The sequence below is a fragment of the Protopterus annectens genome, chromosome 17.part0, assembly GCF_019279795.1.
Source record: "Protopterus annectens isolate FY-2018-M chromosome 17.part0, PAN1.0, whole genome shotgun sequence".
Classification (NCBI taxonomy): domain Eukaryota; kingdom Metazoa; phylum Chordata; order Ceratodontiformes; family Protopteridae; genus Protopterus; species Protopterus annectens.
The window spans coordinates 645734969-645746128 of record NC_056751.1 but is presented as its reverse complement, the minus strand read 5'-3'; the positions used below and the strand labels follow the sequence as shown (position 1 = coordinate 645746128).

The window sequence follows — 11160 nt, the reverse complement described above, 5'->3', positions numbered from 1 at the left end:
GTTGTAGGTGTCTAGTGAGGTACATACCAAATGAGGCATTGTATTTTATAACAGATCTAATGAGGGACGAGTAGAGAGGGATTATGACCTCTTTCTTCCTGGATGCGAAACCTTTTGCAATGAGATGTGCCACACAGAAGGGCTTTCCGACTACAGTGGCAATGTGGTTATCAAAGGAGAGGTTGCTATCAACCTGTGTTCCCCAGGTCTCTTATCGCACATTCAGAGTTTACTGGACTACCACCTATGTGGTAGTTCATGGGCACCGAATTTTTCCCAAAGGGAATGACAATGCACTTTTTGGCATTCTGGCACCAGTCATTGGTGTCAGTCAGGCCTTTTTGTAGAATGTCTACATCAGCTGGAGAATCAATAATGGCTCCCAGTTTGCAATCATCTGCGAACATGGTCAGCCAGAGTCCCTTTGTGTTGGCTTGAACTTCACAGAAGTAGATGCCAAACAGGAGAGGACCTAGGACTGATCCCTGTGGGACACCACTTGTAACTGGGCAGTAGTTAGACTTGGAGTCCACTACTTTCACAGTGTGGGTTCTATCAGTGAGCCAGCTGGAACCCATCTTATGACATATGGGTTTATGCCTAGTTTAGTGAGCCTATCTATGATTCCTGAGTGAGGGATGGTGTTGAAGGCCTTGGCAAGCTCTAGGCAGGCTGTGTGAACTACCTTGCCCTCATCCATAGCTCTGGTGACAGACTCGAAGAAGACTATCAGGTTGAGCAGGCATGATCTACCTTTCACAAACCCAAACTGCATGGTGTCAAGAGCTTGGAGATTCCTTATATCCTTATTTATGAGGTCCATGATGATGCGCTCCATAGCCTTACACATCAGACTTGTCAGGCTAATGGGGCAGTAGCTCCCAGGGTCTGTAATCACTCCCCCTTTGTGGATTGGGATGACCATAGCAGTGCACCATTCGGTAGGAACAAAGCCTGAAATGAGGCTGTGATTAAACAGGGTACTCGGGTGTGGTGCCAGTTCACTTTGTAATTCATGTAGAACACAGCCAGGGATATTATCAGGTCCCATGGAAGCTGTATTCTTGGCTTTGGACAGTGCGGTTTTTATCTCTGTAGCCGTGATAATAGGGATTGGCATTCCTCAGGTATTGTGATAGGCCCTTTAGGTGGTGAAATGGGGGTAAAGTTTGCACTGAACCTGTCGGCCAATATGTTGCAATATCAGTTGGTTCTGTATATATATTGTCATTGTGCTGTAACTCAGAGCAGATCTGAGTATTGCCATGTAGATTCTTGACATAGCTATAGAATGCCTTGTGGTTGTGTTTAGAATCTGCAGCAATTTTGTTTTCATAGCTAGCTTTAAAGGATTTGATGATGGATCTCAGTTTTTTGCTGAGGCTGACAAGTGAGTTTTTCCAGTCTAGGGACTTCACCCTTTTCTGTAACAGTTTTTTCTTCTGTTGTAGAGTTTGTTTATGGTGGTGGACCACCAGATTGGCTTCCTTTTTTGGAGGGGAGCATCTTGGTTCTGTTTGGTATAGCCTGTTCCATGCACTTGTGTATGTGGTCATACAGTGCATTGGTGTATGATTCAGTCATGCACCTATTTTCCATTTGCATGGGTGTCGTGAAGTTAGCCACCTCTATATTTAGAAGTCCAAAATTGGCTTTGGAGAAGTTTTTTACAGTGGTTTCCTTTAAGGGGGTGAGGGTGGGATGTGGATATCCATGGTGATTAGCTTGTGGTCAAATCTGACCAGGAAGGAGTTGATTACTGGTGTAGAGCAACAGTTGCCCATGTTAGTAATGACCAGGTCAAGGATGTTTCTACCCCTGGTGGGGGTAAAAATTAGTTAGTCCAGGGCATTGGAATTAATGAATTCCAGAAAATGTTGTGCAAGTGTGTTGGTACATGAGTAATTTTCCCAGTTAATGGAGGGGTAGTTAAAGTCTCCCAGTATAAGAGTATTGGGGTGTACCCTCATATTTTCCAGTGTGTTTAGGAATGTGGAGTGGGAGTCTTGGGACATGGTGGGGGATCTATAGCAGGCTACAACCTTGATTGCAGTTTTATCCAGTGTTAGTTGTACCTGAAGTATCTCTGATGTGTTATGTTGGGCTACTTGTCTGGAGGTGTGCATACCCTTTATGAATATGGAGACACCACCGCCTTTAGTGCTTCAGTCCAGGTTTAGGGGCCGAGAGGTGTGGTATGAATAATAGCCTGGTAGTGTTGTGGTTCTCTCCGGAGCCTTGAACAAGGTCTCAGTCACTGCACAGATGTCAAAGTCCCCCATTTTAAGGAGTGCATTTTGAGATTTAGACTTCTAGCATTGAGTAGCATATCCATCAGATTTTGTTTGCTTGTAGCTGTTATGGTGGTAATTTTGTCTTCGGGACATTGCCTGAAAAAGGCACTATAGGAGTGGCAAGAACCTTAGCCAGTATCCAGAATCCCTGGGATGTCAGGTGCAGGCCATCTCTGGTGAAGCACTGAGGTCGGTCAGTCATGTCATCCCAGGCAGACAGATACTGGATCCCCTTAGAATGAGACCAGAAACTTAGCCAATTGTTGAAGTCAATCATTTTCTGCTTCTACTGTGGTATCATTCTGGGTGACAGTAGGATGCTACTCAGAGTTAGGGTCATACTTACCTGGGCTACAAGATCTGAGAGCTCCTCTATGTCTCTTTTCATGTAGTCAAGGGAGGTATGTCTCAGGTCATTCACACCAACATGGACAATGAAAGAGTCATATTTGTACCTGTTGTGGAGTGACCTAAGTGCATTAGTTATGTGCCGGATCCTGGCACCCGACAGGCAGCTGACCATAACTTGCCTGTATTGTCTGTTCACTCAGAATGGTGTACAGTTAGTGTAGACATTATTGAATCCTGGAACATAAATAATTAAAATGTAGCTGTAGGTAGATATAGATATATAAAGTATATTCTTCATAATTGTTGATTAACTTTGATCAATAGAAAATGTATTGAAAAGGTTCATCTGTAATTATATTCATCTATAATATAAAAAAAAATTTAAATAAGTGATCGCAAATGTAAACAAAGGTGTTACAACTGTGATCACTGAAAGCCTATAGAAAACTTTGTTTTTGCATGGGGGCTTCAACACTACTCCTCCAATGTGGGGACTCCAACCTTGCATCCTTGACTTAAATAACTAACTTTACGCTTGTCCATTTATGGAGAATTTGAAAAAGTCCTGAATTATATTACAGGTGTGCTGCTGCAGTTCAGCTATACTACAATTTGACTACTTTCACCACTGAAGACACTTAAAAGAAAAGTTGGTATGCGATCAATGCGATTACTGACTAAATCAAAGGTAGCCATATATATGTCATATATATTTTTGCAAATATCAGTGGTGGCTGGTAACTTCACACCAAGAAGGGACTGCAGTGCATCTGAATGGGTGGGGCTAACTGGAATGGTACAAGGCGCTACTGCAGCATGTAAATGACCACTTCCTTTGACCAAACCACAGATGCGGTCATTCACTTTCATTTACAGATTCCTCAGTATGTACTCACTTGATTGTATACACCATAGATATCAGAATATAATAAAATGAAAAATATAATTTGGCCAGGTTGTGCCCAAATTCATGCATGGAGTCACATATGTAATAGTGATCAGCACAAACTCCACGAGGAATTAACTAGTTAAAATAACCTCTCACTTAGGTAATCTTTTTTGTCTCAAACCCTTTAGAATTCAGCATCTGTCATTTTGAGTGTGAGTAATCTGAGAATCATACTTCTGTCACTGGATCATATCAGCATGCTTCTTCAGTGGCATTTACTATCCCTGTCTGCAAACATGCCCATGGAAGCCTCTGCGGTTTCACAAGAGCTTCACACCATCTGTACCTTGATTGATGCACTAGATATAACGTGGAGTGGGGAAGTGGACATTTAATATATCAGAGCAGTCATGGTAAAACATGATATACAGCTTCAAACATTACTTGGAATTAGGCAGCATTTATAAGGTTGGAGCCAGCCAAATAGCTAAGCACCACTGCCCCCCCCCCCCCCCACATAATAGGACATACAGGCATACAAACTGTACTGCTTCTAGGGTGAGAGTTTCAAATAATCCAAGATATTTTATCATTAAATGTTTACACACCAATGTTCACAAGGCCATTCTGCATAAAACTCATGAGCTGGGCAATAATTTTAAATTAGCGCGCCACCAGGTGCGGCCCATACTAGAGTATAGCATGTTTTTATACTTGAAGAGGAAGGCCTTGGCAACCTACTTAAGGAGATGCAAAGAAATGAGCTTCCAAGTTCAGCTAAGATTTCCAGCAAACATGGCTCTTTCTAAAGAAACTCTGCATGCTACTATTTATGACTCCAAAATAGTGAACTTGTTCCATGCTAAATAACAGATAGAAACACCTAATTCTTACCCAGAATCAGTAAATTCAACAATGGAGTCAAGTTAAAATACTGAGAAGTGAAATTGGCTGTCACATGAAACCCTCGGCAAATCCCCTACTGGAAAAAAAAGAAGGAAAGGATGTGTATAAAAAATCTGTAGGCTATACCTCTGGCACTCTATCACCTTTGTTTTTTCTTTTACAACCCCCACAGTCAATAGGTATACATTTTGAATTGATCTGAAGGACTCTAAACAGGCTGTAAATCTGGATGACTCCCCATTTTCAACTGAGAGTAACCTGAAGGAAAGTGAGTCTATTGAAGGCTTGTGCGAGGTCAATTTACAGGAGAGGGCATTGGTAATAAAGCCTAAACAGCAGTTTTGCAGCCCTCCCTGACCTGAATAGCTTGTCTTAGACCAAACAAGCTAAAATATACAATATTGTATAGAATGGCAGGTGCAACAGAGCTAAAGCTTGCTGAAGCTTGTCCAGAGATGTTGGGACCGTCCCAGTCTTAGGTTTTTCAGATCCTGCAATATTCTATGGTTTCACTGTTACTTTACTAACCACCAACTGGCATGCCACAGAGCCAGGTGGGAGATGAAATGTATGACTGGTGTGGCAAATGTTTGAAGTAACTGTAAAATGAATGTCCAGTCTGTCTGTAAGGGTGTAGAAAATGCTACTGCTTGTGTGGAAATGTACAATACTAACTTATATGATATAAACAACTGCATAGAAATAGCTGTACTCAGAAGAAACAAGTGCAGGATGAACCCTAAAAACAAACTGCGCACCATGACAAAAAGCTAAAAAGCCTAAATCAGAAAATAAAACAACAATGGCCAGACTACCAGGAAAATTTATTGCACAAATCCACAAAAACACTCTAGCGGTTCCGCTCAAAAGCCTTTAAGGAGTAAAAGTACTACACAATTACACATCTTAAGTAGTTATAAAAGCACCTGCTACTAATTACACAATTAAATTATTACACTAAAAACTTCCAATTACAATCTGTATTTAAGTCCAGCAGGAGTCAGGGTTGCATACTTTAAAATAAATACAGCTTTCTTGTACAATAACGTCTTTTTAATATCTACACATTTATCATAAATATTTATTTGTTCTAGAATTGTACCCTTAAGTCCAACTGGATCACTGTCATGATATAGTTTAAAATCCATAGGAAGAGGGCTTTCAAGTCTGACATTCTTAATGTCTCTAGCATATTCTTGTAATCTAAGCTTGAAAGCCCTCTTGCTTTCCCCTATATAAAACAGCCTACATGAACATTCCAGTGCATAAATAATGCCCTCTCTGTTACAATATCAACCATTAGGTCTGAAAAAAATTCCACGATCCGTAAAAACAAACCTGGTGGAACCACAATATCAATAAGCTTTATAACAAAATGAAAAAAAGAGGAACTAAAAATAATTAGTGGAATATCAAGTGTGTTAGAAACCCTATCATTAAATCAAGTATGCAAGCCACAAAGATCAAGTATGAAGCAAAAATAGCCAGTCAAGTATGAAGCAAAAATAGCCACCCAAGCCAGGGACAACCATAAGGACTTCCTTAGCTATGTCCATTATCAAAAGTGCTACATAGGAATGCACTCAGCTGATTGTGAATGACACCATCTTTACTGAAGTTGAAGATTAGCAAACCCGCTGGCCAATAAATTCATCTCCAAGTCCACCCCCCTTTCACTCCCGAATATCTTAAACGAAATAACATAATATGTTCCGAGCTAGCACACAGGACCAGTTCCTGGAAGATCATTCAAAAACCAGAAATACTGCATCTGTGGGCCCTAACAATATCCCTGGATGTATCCCTATTAGCAAGAAACACAACTTGCTCCTAACAACATTTTACAGCCTCACTCTCCAAATGATATGCAGTGAATGGAGGACAGCAACATTCATACCCCTGCACAAGGATGGGCAGTCCACTGACCCATAAAACTGACCAGCCTGATATGTAAAGCCATATAAAGACTTATCACGGAATTAATCAGTAAGGACATAGGAAACTGTCAAACATCAGGTGCATCCCAGTTTGGTTTTGTCAAAGGCAGGCCATGCTTACTTAACCTGGTGAATTTTTGAAAGAGTCACCAAAGCAAAAGATAAAAGCAATATGATACACATAGCCTTCCTAGACCTGGCCAAAGCTTTTGACAAAATATCCCACTCAGGCATTGTTGAAAAGCTCACTAAATTAGGAATAAATCCCTTTGTCACCCACTGGGTTGTCAACTGATGAAATGACTTACAGATAGGACACAGGACGTCAAGATAGGGGAAGCTAACTCCAGAAAAAGACCAGTCACTAGTGGATTCTCACAGGGCACAGTGCTTCAACCACTCCTGTGTTGCATCTACTTCTCAGATCTCCAAGCAAATAACAAGGCTCTTTGGCTGACTGAGTTTGTGGATGTGTTCAAGCTGTGAGCAGTCACTGAATCCCCAAAAGACTCAGCCATGATCTAGGGAGGTTTGATGAAAGAAATAACTGGAGTCACATCCACGGATTAAAGTTAAATGCCATAAAGTGTGTTACTGTATCCTTTGGGAAACCAACTGCCCTGAAAAACTACTACACCTACAATACACACCCTAAGAGTCAATCCAGTAGTTAGAGATTTGGGAACATACAGACAGTGATGTAGCATTTGAACAAGTCCTTCTATATTGCACAACTTGTAAGTAAAGGGACAGCATCTCATTCCAGAGATGGCATTCTCCCACTGTACTCTGACCTCATTAAGCCCTTAATTGAGTATAATGCCCCCTTTGGTATGTACCTGTCCAGACATGTGCAACATACCCTTCAACTGTACAGATTTTTGCAGAATATCTAGATTTTTGCCTCATATTTTTGGTCCGTTTATCAAAAAGTTGTGGTTCTCTGGTAAATCCTTAAAGATTAAAATTAAAAAATTATGAAAGACATTTCAGTTTCAGACTTCATACCATTCGGAAAATCCATGCTAATGTAAAACCTGTTATTCTATTAACGTTCTAAGTTTGTAAGAGCAATATTTAAAAAACTGTCCCTATTTTTGGGCCCTTGTCCCACTTTTACTTATGGCTTTGTCCAGATTTTTTGCTCTAAGAGGATGAAAGGTATGATGCACAACAACTAGAGCACCTGCACATGTTCCTCATGGAGTGAATGCAGGGATTAAACCACATGACCTACACAGACCAGCTCAAAGTCCTATCTCTATACTAAGTCCCTCAAACTATTAAGAAGTGATCTGTGCCTAGCCTATATGGCATCCTCTAACCCAGTAATAATGGACCTACTGCACATCTGCAAGTCAAATGGTTTCAGAAATACCCAATACAGTAACCTTAACCACTTCTGCAGCAGCAACAAAACAATTTGGAGAGATAGCTACATATCCCAGAGGATACCACAATTCTGGAATATACTCCCCATTTACATAAAACAAAGATAATCCCCATCCCTAATTAAATGCAGCTTAGATCAAAAGGATATGATTAACAAAAGTTACCTCAGCGCTGTCACCTGTGGTGCATGTGTATACAGGCAGCTTCTGAAAGGCCTATACTGCAGGATAGTCCCCTTTCAATGTTCAATTATATGACCCCAGCAACACTTATTCACAAAGGGAAATGTAGAAAAAAAAACATGGTAACATAGCTAGGCTTAAAATGACCCTTCAGGGCAGTCAACCTAGTATTCAGCTATGAACCTTAAATAAGAGTGCTTTACAAGATGTCATGTAGTTATGATTAATAGTGTTCTATGATGTGCTAACTATTCTCTGTGTGGAGAGAGATTAATAACATCTTTTGTGTTATTAGTTATGAGTATTGTTTGCTAAGTGACTTTGTTTGATGTGTATATTGTATTGTTTATCTATCTTTGATATCTCCTACAGTACCTTGCCTTGTTAACGTTTATCACCTTGATTTCTTTCAGGTTAATCTTGGATCCTAATCAGGAAATATGTTCATTTACTAAGCCACCATGATGCATTACAGGTGTCTCAATGTGGAATAGGGAGTGGGGACACAACTTTGATTTCAAAAGGATTAAATGGGAATGTTAAAGGTACTTTATGTCTACCCCTTGGAAGACCAAAACTATATTGCAAAACTTACTATCAGGCAATGTACAAATGGTTCTCTCACAAGAAGTCAAACCAAAATGCAAACAAGCAATCTTTGTTTTTTCTAAGTGTCCAAGAAAATGGTATACCTTGTGTGCCAATCCTGCTATAAGAGGCATAGTCACTCTACTGAAAAATTATTTGGGCTAGGTTGTAGAAAGGAATTCAACTGACAATTTAGGCTGGTGGATTGTACTCTTATTTCAAGTCCAGTTTGGGTAGATAATTTTTGCTAAGTTCTATGGCCCTACTTAAGATAAAATTGCATCATGTAGTTACTGTGCACACCTGGTTAAATTATTAGCTCATTTAAGCGATCTAATCAGGTTGGCTGGGGACTTCATTGTGGTACTAGACCTCTGGGTAGAAAGTACATCAAGTACCTAACCAATCTCCCAAGCACCTAAAATAACTTAAGAAAGTGATGCTTAGTTTAGCGTTAGTGGATATTTGTACGGTACATCACCAGGCAATTAATGATATCACATATGCATAGAATGGGGGTGTAGCCAGTAGGTTAGCTGCATGACTAATTAGTCATGTTTTTATTTATTCTTTTGTTGATTGGGTAAGTCACACTAGGCTAGTAGCCTCTTTTCAGGGGAGACCTGTCATGATATTTATACTACTAGGGGGGATTTTCCAGGGCATCAAGGAACTTCTCCCACTCATCATTGTTGTGAATGGGAACCATTTTGGAGGAACAATTTCTGTTTCCATTCCAGGCACAGATGCAGCCTGAAGAAACAGGGATGCATATGGAGAGAGAAGGAGATAATGAAGTAGTGAAAGAAATGAAGGAGAAGGCAAATATCAAGACTGGAGAATATGTGCAAGATTCTGAAGAAATGTTTCAAAGAAACCTGTTTGGAGATGACTAAGGAAATGATGGCTGTATAATTACAACCCTCCAATTAGGAGGGTTGTGGGATGATTTACTTAAAGAAATGGTGGTGCAGAGTGAGCCATAGAATGAAGGAAATGTTTCCTGGGGGGGGGGGATTATAAAGAAATTGCAAAAATATGATGCAGAGACAATCCTAAAGAATAGTGGTGAGATGGAAAAGAAAGCATATGCAGAGAAAGTAAATGAATGCAAAAGTGGAGTAGCAGAAAAGAAGGCAGAATGAAATGAAAAACAGAAGTATGTGGTAAGAATTCAAAGAAGACAACGTAATGAAAAGGTATGAAGTGTGGGACAATTTAATAGCTCTTTTGGGTGTAAAAGCACATGAGGTAAGTGCATTTATTCTTATTAACAAAGATACATTTTGTGTCATTATATTTAAGACTATTTTTTCAATGGAAAAATGTCTTGGAGAATATGAAAAAAAAGAAAGACTGTAACCCATGGAATCTTTATTTGAAAAAAAAACATTTAACGGGAAAAAAAGATTAATGTACAATTTGAAACAGAGGTAGATAGACTTTGAAAGGACATTTTTTATGTAAAAAAGTACTGGACATTGCAAAAGTTTATGACAAAGAGGTTTATGGGTTTAGAAAGAGAAAAAAATGTATACATATTCCAAGCATGATAAACGTGGAGGAGAATTGGGGTGTTGTAAAATACTGGGGCCAACCCAAAACATATATATATATATATATATATATATATATATATATATATATATATATATATATATTTTTTTTTTTTTTGTGGAAAAGAAGGACATTTGATAAGCAACTGTGACAAGAGAAAATGTTATATTTCTGGGAAAATGGGACATGATGCAAAAAATGTGAATTGAAATCTTACAAATGTATCAAAATTGGGCATTTATGGATGGATTGAAAAAATGAAAATAAAAAGAAAGAAGAAAACGAAGAAAGAGAAGAAATTTTAGAAGTAATAGAAATAGAAAAATTAGAAGAGACAAAAAAGTAATAAAAAGAGACAAGATATTTGTGAAATAAGTGATGAAAAAGACAAACAGGGAGGTAGTAAAAAGGGAAAAAAATATTCTATTGTTAAAAAGGGTAAAAGAAAAAGAAAATTTAAAGGGATAAGTACAAAAGAAAAACAAAAAACAGGAAATTATGACAAATATACACAGGTAAAGATTTGGGTTTGCTATAATGGTTAAGGTGATAGACAAGATGTACAGGGTTTGTTTCCCTGTTTGGGAAGGAAATTAGAAAACAAAGCTAGCCTAGTAATTATCCATGAACATATGAAACTACAAATCTAAGGAAAAGGGAAAATGAAGATTTCAGAGTGCTTTCTATAAATGTGAATAGCATTAAGAAGGTTTACTATCAGCAATGTTGAAGCAGTCTCAGTCGAATGATGGTATCATTGACCCACATCCAAAAGTGACAATGTCAAATTCCGACATTGTTGAAGTATGTCTCAAATTCGACCTCGGAAAAGTGTTAACACCAGTCAAGATAGGGGCAAGATTTGTACTTTGATAATATTGGGTACCACATTTTCACTGTTTGGCCTCCGGACTTCGTCAAAGTGGATGCAAACCATTAAGAATATAGTAAGAAAAATAGTATTTTGGCATGTTCTAACACGTAATGTAGATGTAATTATACTATAAGACACACAAATTTTAACAAATGAAGAAAGATTGCCAACAGAGAAACTAAGGGGAAGA

General features: G+C 38.8%; 1 long non-coding RNA gene across 1 annotated transcript; it reads left to right on the top strand.

The window, feature by feature from the left end:
- The first annotated feature begins 1063 nt into the window (after positions 1–1063).
- LOC122791338 lies at positions 1064–10622 on the top strand. The gene is made up of 3 exons (XR_006363139.1): positions 1064–1148; positions 2692–2695; positions 10612–10622. It is a non-coding gene; the product is annotated as an uncharacterized LOC122791338 (long non-coding RNA).
- Positions 10623–11160: the final 538 nt, after the last annotated feature.